Raw genomic sequence first — 25,866 nt, forward strand, 5'->3', positions numbered from 1 at the left:
ACAGGCACGACGCCTATAGGAGATGGCCTTAATAGGATTCCCTAACCCGTATAACGTTCATCGAGTAGTACACACGGACCACGTAGGGCCAAAAACGTCTTATTTTTTACATACAGAAGTTAGTTACACCGTCTTCTTCATAAAGCAAAACCACAGAATACACTAGGAGGATTACAAAAGCTAAAGATCTATTCACAAGTACTATCCGCCATCTCCATTGGCGAGCTCCGAGATCGTCACTTCCATCTATAGCCAAAAGAACCTAGCTATCTAAAAAGAAGTTCAACAACGAGGAGTGAGTCGAAGCTCGCCTAACGACTAAACAATCCTCTCACTTATTCATTCAAGTGAGTCTTAAAAAAGAATCAAATAGTGGGATACCAAGGGAAACACATAGAGGAAACATGAGACAATTGCAGATCTATCCGACGTAGCGAATGTGAAAGCTCAAAGATTCATTCAATCCCCCCCTTAGATCTCCATGGCTGAACACTCATATAGTTCCAATTCCAATCCGTGTCAAACTGGCGGCTTACCGGGTGATCCCGTTCTATTTCTATCTTGCCCCTGGCAAGGTGGTAACGATATGAGCACTGAACCCTACAAGTCCTTCGCCAAATCCATATGGCTGAACCTCCCTATACACAGTCCCACTTCAATTCGCCAAAACCCAACAACAAATAACATGAACCCAGCATCGATTCCTTTTACCCAAGACCTCAATTTGCCAATTCAAGGAATGGATCGCACCAACATCTCCTTCTTCCCCAACCACATGATCGAACCACCTCACGCATATTTTCTTCGATTCACCACAAACGGACAACATTCAGGACGATCAGCTCACATAATGTGTTTACCCGAGACCCAACGACACCGACTCAAGCAATGGATCGTTCACGAAACCCCGATTCCTGTACCATGCAAGCTCATCTATCCATGGACATATTCATTCACAAAACAACGATACACGCTCAAACAAACGAAGAATGGGCAGATTAGTAATAGGAATAGATATCTACTTGCCTTAGGATAGTAGACGAAAAAGATGGAGTCCAAATCGAGATCGAAATGAGCTCAGGCTCTTCTCTTTCTCTTCGTGAGCGATTGAGCCAAGGGCGAGAACAAGGGGACGAGTGGGCTGAGCACAAGGCCTAGAACAGCTCGTGAATCTTCGTTGTCATGCCATGGTTTCGTCGGCCAAAAATGAGGAAATGAGAGCTCGGGTGGGGGAGTTTCGGGCGGATTCAATGAAGAAAGGCTAAGTCGGTGGTGGCGTGCGGGAATCGGTGGGGGCTTCGTGGTTCCAATTCCAAAACAATTCTCACTCGAACCACAGCTATACGATCCAAACCGAACACGCTCCAAAATGTTCTTACAAGTAGTATCGTCGCGCCCGTCGACAAACTAATTCCCAATTGTCCATCGCGACAAGATTATCTCCAAATCGTAATTACAGATAATCCAAGTTCAACCTTAATCGTCCCGCTCGCTAATACAATTCTGATAGAAATTCAGGCCGTCAAAGGGGAGGTAAAATAGGAGGGTAAAACCTAGAATTACAACATTGCTCTCTTAATAAAATTTGATCATGTCTAATCTCCTATAAAAAAGAAAGTAAATCTCTCAGTGGCCTATCTAATGCTAGAGTGTCATTTATATCACATGATTGAAATATCCAAATTGCTAACCAACCTGTACATGAGTTTTCCTTCTCTGAAAGTATGTACAATTTTGAGAGAGAGAGTTGATTTCTAATAAGTTTGCGTTTAAAATAACCTTTCTTCCAGACTAAAAAATGAGAATGTCACCCAAATCTAGAGAGAGAGAGAGTTGATTTCTAAGCAAAGAAAATGATCGCTTACGATTCCACGTCCATAATAAGTTTGCAAACACCACTTTTTTATTACTCAGAGCAGGGTCTCATGAATTATCCCACAATCTGAGTCTGACCATCGCCCAGTTGATCTCTTCATCTAGTTCTAGGTTCCCCACTGGTGGTTTGACAGCAACTTTTGCTGGCAGTTCAGCGGCTTCCCTTTGGCGATCTTCAACGAGTTCCGCGGTGCTACACCCAGCAGCATGGGCGACTTACCAATAACGCAGGTGAGCCCAGTAGCTTGCAGCTACTCCGGCGGGAGTCAAGCAGTCTCATAGAGACCCTGCAGCGCTTCCATTCCAACCGCCAGCTCTTGGCCTTGCATCGTGAAGCTTTTGTACTCGAAATTTCCTAGCCGGTTCCGTTAAACCTCCCCTCCGTCGAATCCTCCCCCCGGTCTAGTTGCAATGGAAGTTCCATTTTTAAGTTCTTCCCTTAAACTTGCATAATTCCGATATCCAATTACCTAATTTGAGGTATATTGATTCTCACTTGATTTTGTGTGAAAGGCAACTCTCATATTGGCAATTTTCTCTTCCAAGTCGTTACATTTTTGCTATAATTAATTTGATCTTTAACACTAAAGATTAGATTTTCAATTAAATTGTTTCCTATTTTGGCCGTGGTGAATGTTTGATTATGTGAGGCTTATATACCATATGTCATTAGAGAAGAAAACATTCCTATTATGAAACTTGCATCACTTTTGGGATAGATTGCATCCATTTAATTTCTTACTTAAAAGAACTCATATTTTAGGACCTATGTAGTAATTAGGATATTACCTAACTTAGGTTAGGATTAGATATAAATCATATGTTAATTCAAAGTAGGTCGCAGTTTTCTATAATCCAAAATTAAAATTCATGAAAGGTAACATGCATATCTCACATGGAACTAGTTTGATAAATTGCATACCATGTATTACATGTCACTAATTATCACATGCTTTAAAGTCACGTGGCATCCATTAAAAAAAATCCAAAAGTAATTGAATGTCATTACATTAGAAATCATTTTTAGGTCATTCATACATTTTTTTAGTTAACATCTAGCGGAATATATGGGGCATTATCATAATGAAGTAATGATTTGCTTAATGCACTAAGGTTTTTAAAATCAATAAGTAAGGTGTTTATCGTTTTGATTATTAAGTGTTAAATTCTTATTCGCACATTCGCATGATCATCTCTTACATGTTAGTGGTTTAGACTTAAAATTGACTAAGGCTCTGTTTGTTTCAAGGAAAGTGTGACGTTTCCGGAAAAAATTTTCCCGAAAGTTGTTTTCTGCATAACAAATGGAGCCTAAAAGTGCTTGCAAAATATTTTCTAAATAAATAAATAAAAAGTACCGAAATGGCATCAAATTTAACTAGTGCAACCAAGTTCCCATATCAATGAAATTGTCTGCTTTGCAAACTTAAAAATGTTATTCCACAATTACTTGATTTCTAATCGACCTATAATAGATTAGTGGCTACTCATAAATGAACTGAATTATATGTTTAAATAATTAAATCAAAACCCCAAAGTTGCAATTAGTATGGGTTTAGGAAAAATTTAGTTAAATGCTTGGTTAGTAATCCCTTAGCTTTCCTTTAATGGTTCACCTCTAGAAATGTCTTGATATACATATTTTCATAAGATTCCATGCACGACTATCCATTTTCTACTACACATGTTTCTTGAACGATATATTTTGGTCCTCACCAAATACAGAATTATGAATCTATTTGCAAGTTTTACGTTTTTCGTATAACAGAAACGAAATTCATGGCAGTGTCACAAAAGGAGGGTGGCTGACATTGACATTATGATAAAAAGAAACACATAATAGTACGTAAAGATGTTAACAAAAAATTATGTGCTCATTGCTAGCTAAAGAGCACTAATTGCCACAAAATTCTTTCTGTTTCACAATAGTCTATCATGGTTCTTGGAGAGTATGGTACCCAAATATATGATAAAATCCTAATAAAAGAATCATGGATATCGTGGTGCCCAACTAGACCACAAAAGCAATCCCCGCTTGATACATCATGGGGTAAGTAGATACATCACCCTTGATCGGATTAGACCGTTTAAATTAGCTATTCCATTTAAACAACAACAAAAAAAATGGACAACAAATTTATTGGAGTAAATAGAATAATATATATTACGCTAAAATAAACAGAAAGAATATCCATCCGAATATCGCTAAATCGGAATAGTGGTATTCTCTTTACCATCCAAGTAATGAACAGAAACACGCGTAGCATGGTCGATATCACGATTAATTCCATCCATGAAGAAGAACATCGGCTAGATTAAACGAAGACCATACAAACAGCTTTGAAGTTCTAATACCAAATACAAATGCTACTTAAGCATGTAAAAACAAATATGAAAGAATTAAAAAAAAATCAGCTTCCACCAGACTAAGATATCATAGTCCTAGACACAGTAGTCAATGTATATGCATCAAGGTGAAGCCTCACTATTGGCCCCTCGCACTGTCGTTTCGTTGTTCCTCTGCGTTTTTATCTCCCTCACCATGGACCTCCACATGAATAATGAAGCAAAAGATTGCCATATATCCTCCAAGTCTACTCCTGTGTCTCCGACATTATTACGTAGACGAAAAAGAAGGCGAAGATAGTGATTGCCCATGGCGGGCCACTACCTTGTTCATAGCGATCGCGATCTTCACCTACTTATCCGTGTATGTGATAATGCCGGAGATACGGGAGCGGACTCTGGAGGAGATGTGACAATCTTTTGGCACATTATTCATGTGGAGGTCCGCAGAGAGGGAGATAGAAATGCAAAGGAACAACGAAGCGACAGCGTGAGGAGCCAGCAGTGAGGCTTCACCGTGATGCATGCACATTGAATACTATGCGTAAGACTCTGACATCTCACTCGGGTCGAAGCTAGTTTTTTGTAGTTCTTTCGGATTTGTTTTTACATGCTTAACTAGCATTGGTACTTGGTACTGGAACTTCAAAACTATTTGTATGGACTTCATTTAATCTAGTCGACTTTCTTCTTTATGGATGGAATTAATCGTGATACTGACCATGTCATGTGTGTATCTATTCACTACTTGGATTGCTAGACAGAATAGCACTATTGCGATTTATCGATATTCGCATGGATATTCTTATTGTTTATTTTAGCGTAATATATGTTCTGCTATTTACTCCAATAAATTTGCTGTCCATTTTTTTTTTTTTTGTGTGTTTATTTTAGCATAATATCTATTCTTTTTATTTAAAAGAAATAGCTATTTTAAATTGTCTGATCCGATAAAGGGTGAAATATCTACATACACCATGGTTCACATGGGGAGAATTTGTACAATTAGGCACCACAATCTCCATGAATAACATAAATACATTATGAAAATAATGGCATATGAACCATGTTAGACATTAGGAAGCACATAGAGTTTTGTGGCAATAAGTCCTCGTTAAACTGAAATAAGCACATAATCCAGTGTCTTTGTTTGTTGGATATTGTGTCAACATAATTCAATGCTTTGGGGAGTGTCCATCTACTAATACTTTTACCCTGCATTTGAAATGTTTTGTCGGGGTAGATGGTAGTAGTCCACCACTACTATTCTAGGTTGAACCACCCAAAGGGACTAATGGATTACTAAACCAAAATACTTAGCTCACGCTCTTTCAAGCCCATACCAACTCACGACTTTCAGGTCAATTAACAAGCAAAAGTAGATCCAATTAGGAGTCGCCACTCATCGATTTTCGGTGGCTCCAGTAGACACCCAATAATATATGGAAGAGTATTTTACTTCTATGAAATGGGTTCGGAAACTTGATTACACTAGTTATTCAACTAGTTCCCTTTCGGTACCTAAACTTGATCATTTATTTCCTAAACTGCCTAGCAGTCTTTGTACCAATTATGAGTCATAAAATTATCATCCCCTAAGGTGTCCATGTAAATTTTTTGGATTTATTATATCATAATTGTGCTAAAAAAGAAAAGAATAATCAATATATTGAAAATGCACAATCAAGTAAAATCAAAATGTAAATACACAAACATAGGCCTAGCATTTATGAGTAAGAACATTCAAGATCCTATTGTAAAGTCCTAAGAGCTTATTCAATTTTGAGTCCAATTTTTGTCTAAAGATTTTAACATTTTTTTACGCTAAGCCTAAAATGTTAATTAAAATTCCTAAACTATGTGAAATATAATTTAGAAAATATAAAAATAATTCTAAACTAGAATTAGCATGAAAAATCTAGTAAAACTAATCAAAGTCTAATTTCTATTTTTTAAAATTATTGGAAAATGATCCGGATTTGGCCAAGAGGCCCGACCCACTCCATGAGGATTCTAGGTTGGTCTAAAGCCCAGTTCGAAAATGGCCTATTTGGGCCTCAATTTCGTTCAGCCCATTAAACTCCTCTAACCAGCCTAAGCCCAAATCTTAAGTTTGACCCGAGCCAATTCTCAACCCAACTTTTATTTATCTTTTTCATATTTTTCCCATTTCTTTTTTTTTATATATATTTTACATTTTCTGTTTATTTTTTATTTTGTTAGTTTTTTATTTTTGGTCTTCTTCTTCCCCGGAGACCTCTCTTCCTAAAATCTTACCGTAGCCTCTCCACCCCGATTCTCAAGGCCGACCTCACCTTCATCATCGGCCCGGTCACGGCCGTTATCAAATCGTAGCTAGAAATCAAAACGAACCTTCAATTACCATTATTCATTTCCGGCCACCGCATTTTCCAACTCAAAATTAGAACTTTACTCTACATATACATAAATATATGTACAAAAAATCAGAACTTTACTCTATATCTACATAAATATATGTACAAGGAATAGAGAACTAACGCAGACGTCCTTAAATCGTGGGCTATACCATCATCAAATGAGCAGTAGTTTCAACTTGAATATTACTCCACAGCCAGCGTCGGAAATCGAACGTCATGTTACAAAGCCAAAGAAAAGTAACGTAATAAACTCGATTAGACCAATCAATGAAGTGAATGTTGATCGATCTTAGATCTAAACACCGTCCAAAGGCCGATTGCACAAGATCATCAGATTCAATATTCTCGGACAAATCATCAAACAGTTACTATGCTCTTAGAACATAAACATGCACTTTTTTGGATCCAAGACTATCGACGAGCACGAGGAGAAGAAATTTACCTGGTTCCGCACTAGGGAAACGTCGCCGGAATCGACAATGACGGGGACGAAAGCGTCGGGACTACCTCAACGAGCGGAATTCCTTTCTATTTTCTCTCTTTTTCTCCTTTTCTCCCTCGTTCTCTCCCTCTCTGTGAATCTGTCTCTCTTTTTTCTAGCTAATGAATCTCCCTCTTTCTGTTATATCCCCGATCTTATCTCCTCAAAACCGATTCTGTTAGCACTATGCCCGATTTTTCTTCCGTACCCGGAGGTGACGTGCGCCCACCTGTCACCAGAGATTCCGTCACTGTCGCTCGTGGTTTGCTTCCTCTCTTCGTTTGATCAAGCGAGAGGAAGAACTTCACTTCCTTCACTCGGGCCCGGCTAGACACATTCATTAACAAATTCGAAGACTGGGAGACTTGGGCCCAAAATGTCGTTTTTTTATCCAGCATGCATTGCTACATCGCGACTCTTGAGGTATGTAATCCTTTAGCTGTGTAGATGATGAGTTATTTGTTGATTAATCCACTGTCTTTCAGCGATTCTGCTACGTTGTTGTATCTTAAGTCCTTTGCATCTCACCTCAAAGTTAGAATTGTTTCTATGGTTATAGCCCTGTGATATTCCTAATCTGAGCGCACTTCTTGAGCCAGATACATAGACTCCTAGTCTTATCTTCTTAAATTTGAAAGTGGATAATTTAATTGCCAAGAAAAGGATGAATAAGACTCAGTTTTTCTTAATCACTTATCATATTATAGCTTTATCAAAATTTAAGAAACCATAAATTTGTTATACGGTATAAAAGGAAGACAAACCCACCTTTAAGAGATTTGATGACCTACCAGATATTACATTCTAGATACTATATAAGCTTTCAATTACAGAAACTAGTGAGGAGAAAACTGTATGAGAGTGGAAGCATTCTATCTTTCACAATGTATCTTTGCATGCGGATTCTTCTAGGAGTTAACTCTTTTTTTTTTGTTCGGTCCAATTCTAGGAGCTAATTAAGATGCAACTTTATGATGTTTTGTGTGTTTTACATTGCAAAGTTTCTCACTAACCGAGATTTTACACTACAAGAGAATATTTTTCATTTTCGTCGGGCTCCGTTGAAGTTCGCCTCCCAAATCTAATCTAGATTGAGGACATGCGTCGGAGATGACGCTCTCCTTAATCGGCTGAAAACAAGTCTATCCCGCAAGCTCGGCATAGACGACAAGTGGAGATAGACTCGCCCAAAGAGGCTATGCGAAGCCTTGAAGTAATTTGGTCATCTCATTGTAATCTGCCAACATCCCCTTTGATCGGTTAAGTTTTATCAATAAGAGTGAAGAAAAAAGAACATGTATAAAAGAAGATAATAAAAACAAAATGAAATTCATGACCACATATTCTTATATCGTATTGGTCCATCGTTGTGAAAACCAAACTCCACATGAAATATTTCATGTAATCAATTAATGTTTGTGTTGTTGTTTGATCAAATGGAATAATTATATTTAATATTGGGAAATAATTTAAGCATTACATTTAATAAAATTGAAAGCACAAAAATGACATTAGAGTATGGCCAAAGTTTAATACTATGTCGTTTTAGCGACCTCTGTGACGGCTTTAGCTGTCGTGTTTTCACTCTCTTCTTCTTCTTCTTCTTCTTCTTCTTCTTCTTCAGCGTCTCGCACAAGCTTCTACTTTTTTACTCTCTTTGTCGCTCAAAGCTTCACAGGGAAGCTGATGAAAGATTAGATTTTTCGAACCCCCAAACACGTCCAATTTCTCCTGCTAACTCCAAACCTCCATATGCATATACATATATATATGTATATGTATAAATGCAGATGCTCTCCGCGATCATGCGTCCCCATTTTTTAGCAACAATCTCTAGCTATTTCGCATGATTCCCCTGCTCTAGCTTTGTGATTCCATTCAGTCCATTTGTTTTGATATCCACATATAGACTATGAAGTATGTCAAGATTGATTTAAAAACATTGATATGTTAAGTGATGAGGCACATCATATTATACTTTGGATATGGTCCATTTGTTTTGATATCCACTTATAGACTACCAAGTATACCGATTAATATCGTGAAATTATAAGAGATGGATGGATATCGCATTTAGTGGGAGAAATAGAGACATGGTTTTCAAACGTGAGGCATACACTATGAAAATGGGAGATTTCTTAGGTAGTTCGTTAGAGATATCGAATTTTCATGTAAACAATATCTAATTTACTCTTTACTTTATATATGGAAGATAAGGATATTTTAATCTGTTGATGGGTGGACATCAAATTTGAAAGTCAACTTTACATATATTATAGAGGTAGAAGTATAGATGTGAGTCAATTCCAACGCCCGCTAATAATTTATGACATCACTTCATATAAACTTCATAATTCAGACTAAGTAAAAGTAGTATTTCTCTTCGAATATAACCAACAATACTTGGTGAATGCACGAATATAAATGCTAGCAATATTCACGATTATCTTATAATAACCAATTGGTACTTTCAAAATATCGAAACTTTTTCTCCGTCATTACATATCTACAGTGAGAAATCATTGTATAGGCTAAGCTCCAACCGTCTATTCCGGTCACATGTAAAAAAAAAAATGAAACTTCACTTAAATGTGATTTCTACACAATATTTGCATTGCGGTTAACTCTGCCTATCTATAAACAAGAATGTCTAACATATTTCAATGTGTAATGTTTAGGCATACCTATAAAATGAACTTGCACCATCAAATCTTTCGTCTAGTGAGTTCAAACGGGAAAATTCTCCAAAAAGTCCTAAACATATTGCATTTTTGTCAATTAAGTCCATCAAATCAATTTTGATGGGAAATCGCTAACATGCACAGCTGAAATGCAACTTAGGACAACTAAGTGTGGATAATTTTTTATAGTATTTTAACATCTTTTGAATTTTCTAGTACTTTTTAATGTTCTCTTTATTATTTCTTATCTTCTGTTTTCTCTTCTTCTTATTCTTCTTCTTTTTTGGTTCAAAGGGCTAGCAGCTCTGCTGGCCCTTGGCTGAGGGTCGGCAAGGGTCGCCGACACAAGGCAAGGGCTGGCAACCCTCGCTGGCCCCTAGGCAGTCAACCCTTGCCGGCCCCTGGGCAAGGGCCGCGAAGCCCTCACGGGCCTGAGCAAGGGGCGGCACGCCCTCACCTCACCAAATCTACTACAGGGAAAAAAATTGAGCTGCTAAATTATTTGGCGAAAAAAAATTGAAGCGCATAAAAGAATAAATTAATTAACATCAGAGTTAAAGAGTGAAAAAGAAAATATCTATTCTTCGTAGGTTGATGTGGTTGAATCTTCAAATTATGTAAAATCCAATTGTCGTCCACCAGGAGCTGAATAATGATCAAGACAAAAGGGTGGGCCGGAAAGGTCAAAGGAAATTTATTTTCACGGGGACATACATTCATCGTGACCATCTTATGAAACCCGAACAGACTTTAATCTTAAATAAATTGTCAAATCCCCCCAACTGAAAAGGCAATATCTTTAGTTTAGAACCTATAATTACAAAATTAAGTAAAACTGATGATAACATGGAGAAGACACAAGTGGAAGACTTGCTTGCATTATGATTATTATCGTCGCATCCATATAAATCGTCACCAGTAGTATTATTTAAGTAGTGAATGCTGAATGGTACAACCGTTTCAATTGTGCTCATGAGCTACTTCATTAATCCCCCCACATTTATTCTTAGTCTATGGATTAACATATCAAATCTCTCACGGGCAAAAAGTGACCTTATAGTTGGTACCCTTTGGGCAAGTGAATGTGCTGGTTTGATCATCTTATGGGTAGCTCTATGTAGGGCTGTTGATGGTCCGGGCCGGTCCGGTTCCAATATGGAACCAAGGACCGGACCGGTAGTCCCGGTCCTCAAATTTTTTGAACTAAGGACCAGACGAACAGGACCGGCAGTTCGGTCCTGTTTTGATCCGGTCCTAGTGAGACCACTAACACCAGTAGCTTATAGAAACCTAACCTTTGGATCTAAACTAACAACTTTCAATCTCAAACATCCAACCTAATAATACATATACATGACCATCGTACAACTATCATATGTGATCAAAGCGACCAAGCGAGGATGGAGACGAGGAGAGGAAGCAATGAGTCGACAACACCAATGGCCGACGTAGGTCTTGCCGGTGGCTGCAAGATGCTAGTAGAGCGGTGATGCCGATAAGCGAGAGATGGGACCGCGAGAGGAGCGAGCGGAGAGACGAAGGCAAGAGGAGCGAGCGTTGAGCAAAGCTATGTTGTGAAAGCGAGACACGGGCGTCGAGCAAGAGGAGAGAAGTGAGTGTCAAGCAGAAAATGGGAAAATTAGGTTAACTAGTTCTTCAAAAATTTCTAATTTTTTTTCTAATTTTGTGTGTGTGTGTGTGTGTGTGTGTGTGTGATGAATTGCTAGCCATAAAATATTATTCTCGTCAGAATTAAACCTAACTTGTAATTATATATACTTTAGGCGGTACGGTCCGGGCGACCAGTCCGATCCCATCCACCATGGAATCGGGGACCAAGCCCCCCCCTCAAGGCCGAGCCAACCCGGCCTAGCCGGTCCGGTCCAGTTTGCTCACCCCTAGCTATCAGCATCCAAGCATCCATCCTTGAAGAATTTAAAGAAAGTAGTCGGACCACAGCTCCCCAGCCCGTCAGTGCAGCAATACTTGTTGGTCTTGAACACCGCGCACGGGTTGTTGCACCCACCTGAGACCTTCAGCTCCGCCGGGCACTGGCCGTTGATGTCAGCTGCACACCTGATCTTGCGACACGCGCGGCTGGTAGAGCTGAAGTCCATCGGGATGTTGAACCCATCAGATGAGCGAAATGTCCAAGGAGTCCAGATTGTTGGGCTAGTTTAGGGCGAATTCGGTGCGTGTTGGGCGGGCTCCCCCAGCCCTGGCAATCCAGGGGTCGGTTGCAACCGTCGGTCTCGCACTAGCCCTAGTCGTTGGTGTCGAAATTGCAACAGGTCCGGCCCCATATGCGGGCCATGGTTGTGCCTAGGGCCACCGTTAGGGGCCTCGTCTAGCCGGGGTCGAACCGGTGCCCGCCACCAAGCAATACGGCAGGCCAACAATGTCGTGCATTGGTTGGGTAAGCAGCTGCATGTGGAGTGGGGAGGGTCAACAAAGTGACAAGGTTGGGACATGGCGTGAGGTGGAGCCTCTTGTTCTTGACACTTGACCGTGTGCAATGTTAAATTTCGTTTGAAGAGAGCTTTTCTCTTTGGTTTTTATTCGAGGGGTTTATATGGATTGGGGGTTTGCGTAAGGATGGAAATTTGACCATTATTTGCTACTCGATTTTCACATAAATTTCTAAGAAGCTGAACGATTCAAATGTGGGACAAAACACAAGTCAATCAATATATTTACTTGTCTTTTGAGTGACTACGCAAGGCATTCCGATGAAAGAATCGATCAATATTACGTAATTACAAAAATTAAACGATTTTGAATCAAATTCATTACCAAATTCAAATTTTAACTTTCAAAAATACTATAGATATGACCTTTTCAAAGTTAGAAGAAAGAATAGCTCAATTTCATTTTCCTGAATGACGCAATTACAATATATATTTCTGTCGCTTTCAAGATGCCTTGGTGGTGAAATGGCAGACACGCGGATGTAAAAGGTTTATAGACAGATTTAACCATTTGGAGATATTCCTTATTGATTAAAAGGAAAGGAAATTCATACGACTCCAACAAACAAAGTAAATAGCACTAGCAATGAAGACAAAAAAAGATCAAGAGTGATAGAATAATTAAATATTAAAACATGCATTCATCTCATAGGTTAAATTGTTAGAACACCTGGCAGTGGTCCTACATTTGACATGATATGAGGTTAGAGTTTAAATCTTTTGAGACCCCTGCATCCCCAATTAAATATTTTGACATTTAGTACTTAGGTAAAAAGAGCAAACTAAGCGTGAAGGGAGTGATAGAATAATTAAACATAAAACACCTTCTTCATCATTTAATATTTTCAATATTTAGAATAATTGGTAGTGATCTCGTAAAACATGACAAAAGAAAAACTTCTCTCATATTGACTTTTCAGAGATGACATTTTTTTGTTTTTTGGTCTATTTTTTCGGTGATGATTGTCGAGCACGTTATCAATAGAAACTATCTGACCAAAAAAAAAAATCAATAGAAACTAGAAACCAGTAATCACAAGGCATCAATCTGTCGGAATAGTCCATCCATCCCACATTATGTGCATTGTCAGCCGTTTGATTCAAACTGATCAACGCCATTCATTGGATCTTGTTCGTCTGATCTTTTGACAAATCCGCCTGATTTGAGCCCGGCAAATTTGCCTTGGTTTTACTCACGGCACGCTGGACTCGGTCTTTCCTTAACCTAATGAAACGATCGCTGAGAATAAGTTAATATTCATCACATTCATTCTAAGGATAAAGTACCGAGTATACTTCACATCAACAACGCCATGTTAATTATTAGACCCGTCAAACTGGTGATCCGACTCAAATAGACCCATTCCAATCCGTTTATGACTGCAAATCTAGTGACACATATCCAATCAAATTCATATTTGACTCAATCCATATTTCTAAAACAATTCCATATTTAATATAATCTAAGAAAACCCATACTCAAATAAAAGTGAAAATGTGGAATGAGTAAGTGCGAGATTGAATGAGAGCGAGAGAAGATGAAAAGAAAGTCATAGATAAGTGTTGGGCGTAAGTAAGTTGCAAACTCATTTACAACCCATTTAACACTCGTATTGTTTTTAAACATATTTATAACACACTTTATTAAATATAACTAACTCATATAAGAACTCAGCCCATCATAATGTGTTAAGAAATGAGTTTATAACCCAATTTGACAGGTATTTAAATTATCTATCTTTGTTAGGAATAATTTGTCAAAATTTCAAATGGATTTTGTTAACCCAAATAAAGACTATTTTTTATTTTCAATACACCATCCCTCTCAAGTCATGTGTAATCAATATATTGAAAATTGAAAAAAAAAAAAAAACCTCCTTATTAAATGTGATAAACAAGGAAAAAAGTGTCAAAAAAATCTTAAACCTATTGCATTGATGCTAATTTAATCATAAATCTTTTTTTATACCAATTTAGTCCTAAACCCTTTATATTTGTGCTAATTGAGTACATCCGGCCAATTTTGGTTAGAATTCGCCGACGTGAACGTCGGTTGTCTTATGTAGCCCGGTTGACGCTAACGTGGATTTTTTTATATATTTTTCAATATTCTATTATATTTTTAAAAAATTTTATTTTTTTCTTTTCTGCACACTATTTTTTTTATTGAGGGACGGAGAGTACCAACAACCCTGCGGGGCCCGGGAAGAGGGCATCAAGGCCCTTGCGGGGCTCCAACTAGGGCGTCGCCACCCTCACCTAGCCATGACGAGGGTCGTAGCACCCTCACCTAGCCGGATCTAGGTGAGTCACCAGATCTGGGCAAGGGCTCACAACCCTTGCGGACCATTGCAAGGGTCCGTGAACCCTTGCCTAGCGGCAGAGAGGGCCACGATGACCTAACCCAATGCTAAGGAGGGTTGTCGATGCTCACTGGGGATAGCAATGGTCACCCGACGACCCTCGCCAACCCTCAATCAAAAGAATAGAAAAATACATAAAAGAAACACGAAAAAATTGAAAAATATAAAACATTAGCATCAATTATGCCACGTGAAACGATCGATGTCCACGTTAGCGATTTTCTACTAAAATTGACCCGATAGACTCAATTGGCACAAATTCAAAAGGGTTAGAATTAAATTGGTAGCAAAAGAAATTTATGACTGAATTGATATCAATGTAATAAATTTAGGATTTTTTTGATACTTTTCCCGATAAACAAGTGCCCTGCTGGGCGCACCCGTTGACAAAATCTGTATTAGAATACCCATGGAGATCTGCGAAGCCATGTCAACTTATATTGTAAATACACAAAGAATATGAAATATTGGCAAAGTAAAAGTCTCAGTCATAGATATCGCTGAAAATGAAAGCTTAGACAAGTATTTTCATATTACATAATTATCATCAAACGTTATGGAATACCGCAAGATCACATGAAGAGATAAAAAAAAAAATACAAAGACTTGCATATATTTGAATACCTATGTGAAAATATCCAATCTTAGTCTAGTCCTATAGCACTAACATTGCTCAAAATTTCTCATGTAGAAAAAGTGGTAAAGTCAGTCCATTATGGAGGAATTTTGAGCGGAAGTTCATTTTTCCCTAGTTGGACGACATTGACTAAGTCTTGTGGATTTTATGTGCTTAGCGAATATTCCTGTTTTTATTTCCATCACGAGTCACTACTTTATATGTGCTCTCATTGTCTTTTATCGGTCGATTTGTGGCGCTACTAAGTCATGACATGGAAGTTCAAATAGCACTCCAGCACTCTAGATGCAATCAAGCAATGTCAACATAGACTCTTTATTCAATATAAATATGTAATAACAAAGTCTTTCTTAAGAATTATCTCGAAAAAAGTTCCACATAATACTCTGATAGGGAAAATTACCAAAAAAAGTCTTAAATCTATTGTATTTATGCCAATTTAATCCTAAACTTTTCAATTGTGCCGATTCGGGTCTAAACCTTTTGATAACTTGCCAATTCAGTCTTGAATCTTTCTATTATGTAAATTTGATCCTAAACATTTTCATGATTTACCAAACTAATCCTAAACCTTTTCATAAATTACCAATTTAGTCCTTCCAAAAAATTACTCAAACAATATGTTTAGGACTAAGATGGCAAAATTTCAAAAGATTTAGGACTAAATTAAAAAATTTTTCAAAAGGTTTAGAACTAAATTGGCATAATTGAAAGGTTTGGGATTGAATTGGCAAGTTGTCAAAAAGTTTAGGACTGAATTGACACAATTAAAAAGTTTAGGACTAAATTGGCACAAGTACAATAGGTTTATGACTTTTTTGGTAATTTTCTCTACTTTGATATACAATCGATTCATTATTCTCGTTACAAAGATTATTTCCTTTTGGACTCTCTACACATTTTGCTTCCCATTTGGGTTTGTACTTGCCTCATTCAATACTATTATTAGTTTTGTCCAACGGAAGGAAAATATTAGTTCTTACGACATTAGTTTTGTTTTTTTTTTGGTTGCCAATTAGCAATTATTGAGAATTCTAACATTTTCTGCAGCTTCTTATTATTTGCAAGGGATTAACCATTCTTCTTGCAAGTAGCATTTTTCCGGTGCCCTCCACTCTGTTTTCTTCCACCTAGAATTTGTGCTTGTCTCATTCAATACCATGATTTTTTTTTTTTGACAAAAAAACATAATTTTTAATGAGTTTCAATGTTGCAAAATAACCATTATTTGAATATTCTAACATTTTCTATAAATTTTCCTATAAAGTATTTTCTTAGATGATTTTTACTATTTTCTCAAAATATTGAGATGATATCATTGATCACATAAATATATGTATATGTCACATAGCAATAATAATTAGGAATTTTTTACTGTCGCAAAGTCCCCATATTTTAGTGTATGACATCTGAACTAAAAATTTCTTCTTTATTTTGTTTAAAAAATAGAGATTTATGCGAAATAGGATATAAGTTAGCGAATAACTTTTAATCAAATATACACGACCTTGCAACGCACGAGTATCCTCCTAGTTAATCTTATACAACCATATTTACTACACTATGATTAGGTCAATCTACCAAATCTGACGTGGCTCTCAAGTACATTTTGGGCCACATAGTACTCGTTGACAATGGGGTCCTTATCACTTCTAGTCCAATTTAACACCGAGTCTTATATGTTCTTTACATATGTGTGCTATGTGATCTATTTCCATATGATAGTTGAAGCTTTTAGATTGGACTTTCTAACAATATTAATTAAAAGCCAAGCCGAATGCACGTAGGAATCCTAATGTTCGTTTGACAATGAGTCTTATATACTTTTTATATACACATGATCTCCCTTCACATAATAATTATTTAAGCTTTTAGGCCGGAATATTTAACATGGTGTTATCCTTTTGCTTGTGTGTCCACCCCCGTTAAACTTCCTAACACCTAGCCTTAGAAATTCGTTTCTTTGAACGACAAAATTCAATTGATCAATGACCAAAACTTGCTTGGTGGTGCTTCGAATACCGAAACATGATTCCCGCAAATATTTTGGCCTCGCGTGGTGCGGTCGCATGCTTAGACTCCTCATTTGGTTCTGATAACGGCCCCGAGACATCCCTTTCATGTTAATATACTATTTCGAGGTTAAATATTACAATCTTTAGGCTTCTAGGACTTGTTAGGAAATCAAATGATGAACTTGTGCAAGATAAATGGAATCTGTCTTTATCGCCCAACATACTTATTCCCACTTATTCCCTGCAACTAAATCCATTCCCCTTGAGATAGCATACATCCAAGCCTTTGCTTGCTGGGGGGACTGATACTCTGAGTACATACATTATATACGTGTCCAACTCCATATATCTAGTATAAAAACCTCATCTACAAGGCCACAATCTCTGACTAGGTTCGGTCTGATGGGTAGTTTAGATTCCATACGGTGCCTCTCCCCGACGCTAGAGTAAGCAAGCTATTTCCATCTTGTAGTTCCCTCAAATTACAGAGAACTTCTGATTTTGCTTTGAGATTCCCTTTGTGCCATTAGAGTATCATAGGTCGAGTATAGAGGCGTCAAACAAGTGGTTTGGGTTGGGTAGAATATAATCCAACCCATATTGACCCATTTTCATGTAGTACGAATCTAACAATCCATATCCGATCAAATCCATACCCGACCCATACCCGACCCACATTACTAAAATACTCTCATATTTGATCCAATTTAGCAAAATTTATTATTATTAAGAAATTATATTACTAAGCAAGTTGCCAGATTTGAGCGAGGGCTCGTGGCTCTTACCGACCACATTAAGGGTCCACAAGTCCTTGTCTAGCGAGAGGCAAGGGCTGCGATGGCCTCACCCAGTGCAGGGGAGTCGCCAACGCTCAGCTGGGGCCAGCAATGGTCGACCAGACAACCATCGCCAGCCCTCAATCAAAAGAATAGTAGAATACATAAAAGAAAGAGGGAAAAAAATAGAAAAAAATCAGAAAATATAAAATATAAAAAAAGATGTCCACATTAGCGCTGATCGTGCCACGTCAAACAACCGGCGTCCACGTTAGCGATTTCCTCCTAAAATTGACCCAATAGACTCAATTAGCGCAAATTAAAAAGGTTTAGAATTAAATTGTCAACAATAAAAAATTTATGATTGAATTGACATCAATGTAATAAATTCAAGATTTTTTTGATACTTTTTTGATAAACAAGTGCCCTGCTGGACATACTTGTTGGCAAAATCTGTACTAGAATACCCATAGAGATCTGCGCCACCACATGAATCCCCTATCACCCATAAAATGTTTTGATTGTCTAGTGTTTTATGAAAAAGTGTTTCGAAAGCAATTATTAAATAATCAAATAAGGAAGTGTTACGATATGCACAATCACCGTCCGTTGATTCTTTACAATAAAAATTAGGCTTCTTTTAATTTTTTTTTGGGTCGGTTCGTCTTGGTGCACCTTCTAGAGAACAGACACATAAGAAAGCAGACATCATCACGTCGAGACCTTTGTTTAGTCAAATCAAGACTAGATCAAAACTCGCAGATGTAATGGAACTCCTTGGAGAAACATTTGATTAACTTTCGGTCAAGCACGTGAAATTCGATTCCCCCGCCAATCGCGGCGTTTAGGTCGGGTTTCCAGCAGATTTTAGTCTTCAGCCTCCTTTAGTCCCTGCAAATTTTTAGGTTGACATTGAATTGACTTTCATCAAAATAGATTCAATTTCTTTTCTCTTTTTCATATACTCCTCCAAAGAAAAATCATACATAGATCACTAATTACAGACACAATATGTGGGGGCCAAATCACAATAAAAACACAATTGCTAATCGGATTTGGAGGTGAAGTTTGTCTTTGGTACAAGCTCGGAAGTGGGAGCGCTGGGTTCTAGGTAAGGGCAAGCGATTTCATGTTTCTTATATGTTCCACCTGAAACCTAGAACATATTCATTGAAACAGGTCCTTTATTTTTTGAATCGGGGACTTACTCATCATACCTCGAAACCTGGAATCTAACTTGTCACAGATTCTACGGTTGGTTTCGTGGTACTCGGGAACCTACTAATTTCTTTTCTTTTTTTTCTTATCTTTTTTCATTTTTAGCCTAAGCAAAATGAGAATGAATGCTACAACCGCTAAGGAGAAGTAAAGGAGAGCAGTTGCAAGTTCCATACATGTTACATTTGGAACTTGAAGTCAACCCTTTCGAATAGGTTCCTCATTTTTTGGAACCTAAAACCTAAAAATTTGTTTGGCTCCATATTATGCACTCATTATGGGATGCAATAGAACATTATAGGATCGTGCAAAGATATATATCAAGAAAAATACAACAATTTATTTGAGGATCCAGGTTCCAAGTCCAAGTATGGAACTTGAAACCTGCATGTTAGAATAGGTTTTTCAATTTTTGCAATTTGAAACCTACCCTACATACCTTGAAACCGGAAATAGGACCGATTCCCACATGTTCTGGTTCTAGGTTCTTAGTTTTATCTTGGAACCATGCTCACTCATAGTTCCAGGATCTATCCAAATTCTACCATGTGGATTCTGCCTTGAATAACATGAAACCTAGAACATACCCCGTCATAGGTTTTAGGGCCAGCTCCAGGTTCTACTTAGGTTCCACCTACATTCACAATGGAATGATTGTATTCAATCTTTACCTATAATGACCACCATTCTCTACTACAATTTACTGACCACAACTTATATTGTAAACACACAAAGAATATAAAATATTGACAAAGTAAAAGCCTTAGTCACGGATATCGCTGAAAATGAAAACTCGGATAAGTATTTCCATATTACACAATTATCATTGAATGTTATTGAATACCGTAGGATCGCGCGAAGAGATTTAAAAAAAAAAAAATACAAAGACTTGCATATATTTGAATACCCATGTGAAAATGCCCAATCTTAGTCTAGCCCTATAGCACTAACATTGCTCAAAATTTCTCATGTGGAAAAAGTGGTAAAGTCGGTCCGTTACGAAGGAATTTTGAGCGGATGTTCATCTTTCCCTAGTTGGACGACATTGACTAAGTATTGTGGATTTTATGTGCTTAGCGAATATTCCTGTTTTTATTTCCATCACGAGTTACTACTTTATATGTGCTCTCATTGTCTTCTATCGGTCGATTTGTGGCGCTAGTAAGTCATGACATGGAAGTTCAAATAGCACTCCAGCACTCTAGATGCAATCAAGAAATGTCAACATAGACTCTTTATTCAATAATTAAATATGTAATAACAAAGTTTTTCTTAAGAAGTATCTCAAAAAAGTCACACATGATACTCTGATGTGCAATCAATTCATTATTCTCGTTACAAAGAGTATTTCCTTCCGGACTATCTACACATTTTGCTTCCCATTTGGGTTTGTACTTGCCTCATTCAATACTGTTAGTTTTGTCCAACGGAAGGAAAATATTAGTTCTTATGACATTAGGTTTTTTTTTTTTGGCAAATTAGCAATTATTGAGAATTCTAACATTTTCTGCAGCTTCTTATTATTTGCAAGGGATTAACCATTCTTCTTGCAAGTACTATTTTTCTGGTACCCTCCACTCTGTTTGCTTCCACCTAGAATTTGTGCTTGTCTCATTCAATACCATGAATTTTTTTAATTTATTTTTTGACAAAAAAACATAATTCTTAATGAGTTTCAATGTTGCAAAATAACCATTGCATGAATATTCTAACATTTTCTATAAATTTTCCTATAAAGTATTTTCTTAGATGATTTTTACTATTTTCTCAAAATATTGAGATGATATCATTGATCACATAAATATATGTATATGTCTTATAGCAATAATAATTAGGAATTTTTTAACTTTCGCAAAGTCCCCATATTTTAGAGTAAAGCATATGAACTAAAAATTTCTTCTTTATTTTGTTTAAAAAATAGAGATTTATATGAAATAGGATATAAGTTAACGAATAACTTTTAATCAAATATACACGACCGTGCAACACATGGGTATCCTCCGAGTTAATCTTATACAACTGTATTTACTACACTACGATTAGCTCAATCTACCAAATCAATGTGTACGATTCACAGGAGAATTATATATCGAGCCAGCCACCCCAATAACAATGAGCCACCGCGCGATGCCAACTCCAACTCAACCACCCGGCGCCTAACTCAACTCAGCAGCATAACCCCGACTCCGCCACCGACGCTCTCAACCCCGTCCTCTCCCTGTGGCCCCTTCTCTGCCTGTGCAAGCCGGTCGAGGCTTACGGTGGCGCGGCAAACGATAAAGTTGAAAATACACGTAAATTATCTTGAAATGAAGTCTGGTAGTTTAATATTCCGAATGCCTAAAGCCTTTATTGTTTATCTACGAACGATAGTCTCTTTTATCCAAGTGTCGCCCTCGCTCTACAGCCTCTCGATTCCAACATCCCAAGAAGAAAAAAATCGGCGAGATAGCTATATAGACAACCCAAAGAAAAAGGAATTACTAAAAAGACATATGAATTGCTGATCAATAGCGCATATAGATGTTCATTTATTCAACTTCTTTAACTTTTGTTCTTGCCTCGGCTGCATGCATGGATGAGCCTGAGGCAATACACTCGTGCAAGTACAGTAGCTCAAACTAACTTGAGCACCATTATTTAGACATAAGTCTCCTATCTAGTATTCCTTACGATTCCACTCTTACTTCATGGGCAGAACACAACCCTATAGTTGGTTCCACCAGGGCAGGTGAAAGTGCTGGTCTGATCATCCTTAGGGTAACTGTAAGCATCAGGGCACCTATCCTTGAAGAACTTGGAGAAGTTCGTAGGCGAGCAGCTTCCTGAGTTGCAGCAATACTGGTCGGTCTTTGTTGACACCTAAATTTTGATTTTTAGAAAATCATTCATAAAAATGAGAGTTATTCATAATTCTCACAAAAAAAAATAATAAATTTTCATGCATTGCATATTTAATTTTCGTCATGTCAGCTAGGTCCGGAGATAAGTTAATTGAGAGTGGTTCCAACGGACGACCGAGTTAAAATCAACTACAAAGACACTAGGGAGGGTGCATAATTTTTTTTACTATGATTTTGGACTCAAAACAGCCCGTTTGAGCTCTTAAAATTGCAAAAAGGCCTTAATTAATTACCCATTTTATTAGTTAAGGTCCAAGTGAGTCCGGAATCACAAAACGAGCCTATAAAACATTGAAAAATAACCCATTTCTCCCTCCTCATTCATTTGGCCGAAAATTGTAAGAGCCTAAGTCCAATAGGTCTCCTCAAGATCAGAATTTTTTATCTAACGATCGATATCTAATTAGAGCTTTTAATCTAACGGTTTAAATAAACTCTACAACTCAAAGCCCTACTTTTCTCTATATAAATACATCTTTATGCCTAGGGTTAGGGGGGTTAGGATCAGATTTTGCATTCAGAATAGAATTGAGAGGATACACAAAGACGAAGTGAGAAAATTTGAGGGAGACCAAGGAAAAGGGGCACACACGGTCCCAGAAAGGGCGCGACTTGCGAGATATCCACAAGGCGCGCTACCACTAGCTGTCTTTAGCCAACATCCGCATCGAATTGCCCAGCTGTCCAACACATCCCTCAAGAAATAAGGTGCAGCTCGTAACTTTTAGCCTTTGATTCAAGCTTGTCCACTGAATTCATCGCTTGCTGTTCTTGTTGGGGACGGACTCGTTGTTGTTTCATGCCCTATTTAATGCTAAAGTTCAGCCACGGTTTGGTATCCGAAATTTACTTCTAACTCAATGCTCGATTGTCTTGTGTTATCATCCTTGCTGATTTGAGGTTCGTTTTGCCGTTTATTCTAAGGCAAGAAGGGCTGTCATAAGGTGAAATTTTCCTTTTGAAAGTCGCTAGGGTTTTCATGAGCAAAATGGTAACTTCGTTTACACCTTTTAGGGTTAAATTGGTGTTAAAAACATGCCGTATTTTGATGCTATTTATACGCTGTTGGTTTGTTGTTTTATCCTGAATCAATGCTCTTTTACATGTTTTATGATATGTAACCACGCAGAATTTTGCGGAGGCATTAGGGTATGTTATTTGTGTTTTTAATGCTGTTTTGAATGGATTCGAAATTTTTTTGCTTGCTGATCTTTGAAAATCAATCATTGGTTTTCTGAAAATTCATGAAAGTTCCTTTTGCATTAAAACCTTAATTTTGTGCATGGTTTTGATTTCCTTTGATTATCTTGCAACTATTCTAAAATTGATTGCTGAAAATCAATTTTGGTTCAAGTTACGTTAGTGATATTCGATTGAGAGTTGACTCGGGAATTCTGTTCATGGATAATGATTCGATCTTTGCATATCAAATTTGAATTTTTCCGCATATCAAAATTTGGCTTATAGGATGATTATGCATATCTTGAGCATATTTATGATTGTTTTAGGGAAGAAAATATTCGCCGCATGTTGTCTGCATAATCTTCGAATGGTTGGATCTAAATTTTTTCGAAAATCTAAACATTTTGGATAAGATTGCATCCCGATTGAAAATTTCAAACATATCTTTAAAATCTGGGAAATTATTTAAAAAATTCCTCTCAAATCTCAAGAGATAATCTTTCCTAATTTTAAAAGATATGCAATCCTTTGTGGATAGGGCCTTATCTCCTTGAAAATTTCAGAATCCCTTAAGGGTTTTTGAAAAATTCAATAAATATTTGCACATCTTTAAACAAAACCGCCTATAATGTATGCTCCCCGTGCCTAGTCCCGTCGGAAAATTAAATCACACGCCTTACGCCACAATCTTATGGAATGGGATGGTGATTTAAATATAGAAATTCGTATTCTACCCTTTGGCGAGAAGGGATGTTGTATTTCTATATATTTATCCGCATACGGCTCGAATCTTCGAGGATGTAGCGGATAAAATCTCGCTCCGGCCCGGATCTTCGGGAATGATAAGATTTATCTGAAAATCGGATTTAAAGGTTTATTATGGGCATTTTTGTTTAATTTTGTTCAAATTCATCTGTTTCAATTCAAAAATCCGAAAAAATAAAAAAAAAAATTCAAAAAAAAAAATGAAAAAAAAAAAAAAAGGAAATCAAAATCACAAATCATCAATCAAGAAAAGGCATTTTCATGAAATTTGGTACCGAAAGGGTGTTAATTAAAAATTAACATAATCAAGTCCCCGAACCCTAAATCTACGGTTAGCAGAAAATAAAGTATTCTCCCATACTTTATTTAGGTATCTAATCTACCTACCAAAAAAGATTAGTGGCGGCTCCTAAATTAAAAATCAAACCTAAGTTGCGATTGGTAGGGCTTGGGAGAGTCCGTATTAGGTTAGTTAATTCATCTAATTAACCTAATAATCCATTAACCTAAAAATTTATTTTTAGGTCGCGACAGCTTGGCGACTCCACTGGGACATTTGAATGAATTTGCTCGAAAATTTTGTTGGTGAACAGAACTTGCAAATCAATGATCGGAAATTAATCTTTAATTTTCGAAATTTATTAATTCACCATTAATTAATTTTCGGACGAATTTAAAAATTTGTGGATTTAAGCCGTGGATTTCATGATATATGTCTTAGTTGGTCGTTTGTGATCATTTGTGGTGAGTTTGGATCAATTTTTTTGGGCCATTTTGCCCTCCGTTCGTTTTGCCACGCGACACTAGATTAGCAGTTGGCTAGCTTAGAATAAGCTCAAATTTGGTGGGCCGCACAGAAACGGCGTTTTGAACAAAAGTCATTGTTGTTGGCAATGAGGTATGATGGATTTTGGTGATTCGGGATCATCTTGATGGGTTTCCGAGCATTTTTTGGTATTTCTAGTTATTTTTAGCATTTTTTTTTTGTCATTATTTTTATGCTCTTTATAACATGTTTGATCTGATTGATTATACACATTATGCATGATTCATGACATTGCATTTGACCCTAAAATGTTAGATGAACCTAGGATGGTGTCGGGGTAAGAATTTGCCTGGCCTCGGGATGGAGGAATGGACGTTTTACCTTTGACCTCGATTATGTTAAGACTCCCCGTTCGGGCCTGAATCTGCGGGCACGAGGGGCTTTTCTTAACATCCCCTAAGCTTAAAAGGGCGAAAACACGGCTTAAATCGTTAAGTCGGGCTCGCTTTTGAAGGCTCTAAAAAATCTGACTAATAAAGCATGCATTTGCCATCTCGCTTGTCTCCGATATCATGAGCATCTTTTTGTCTATGCATTTTTTTATGAGTCGGTCCATGGCTATTAGGCGTCTTGTCTTATTATGTGTGTCATCTTGTTAGTCTATCACTTCATGGGGCACGACAACATTCGTCTTGTCACGGTGGCGAAGAAAGGATTTGATTGACTGGCTCCCACAACTTGATGAGGTTACACGCCATTACGTGGAAAGTCGACTAGGGAAGCTCATTCATCTTCTTGATATTCATGTTCGCATCGGTATGATCCAGGCCCTTGCTCATTGTTGGGTCCCTCAGACGGCTACTTTCTTGCTCGGTAAGCATGAGCTCACCCCTACATTGGAAGAGTATAGCGTGCTCATTAGTAAGTCTCTCGACGCCGAACTCATTAGCCCGTACTTGAAAGCGGATGCCTCACGGGTTCTATCTGAGTT

General features: G+C 37.5%; 1 pseudogene; it reads right to left on the reverse strand.

Moving 5' to 3' along the window:
- Positions 1-10,802: 10,802 nt before the first annotated feature.
- LOC115730174 lies at positions 10,803-13,369 on the reverse strand (annotated as a pseudogene).
- Positions 13,370-25,866: the final 12,497 nt, after the last annotated feature.

This window comes from Rhodamnia argentea, chromosome 9 (genome assembly GCF_020921035.1).
Source record: "Rhodamnia argentea isolate NSW1041297 chromosome 9, ASM2092103v1, whole genome shotgun sequence".
Classification (NCBI taxonomy): Eukaryota; Viridiplantae; Streptophyta; class Magnoliopsida; order Myrtales; family Myrtaceae; genus Rhodamnia; species Rhodamnia argentea.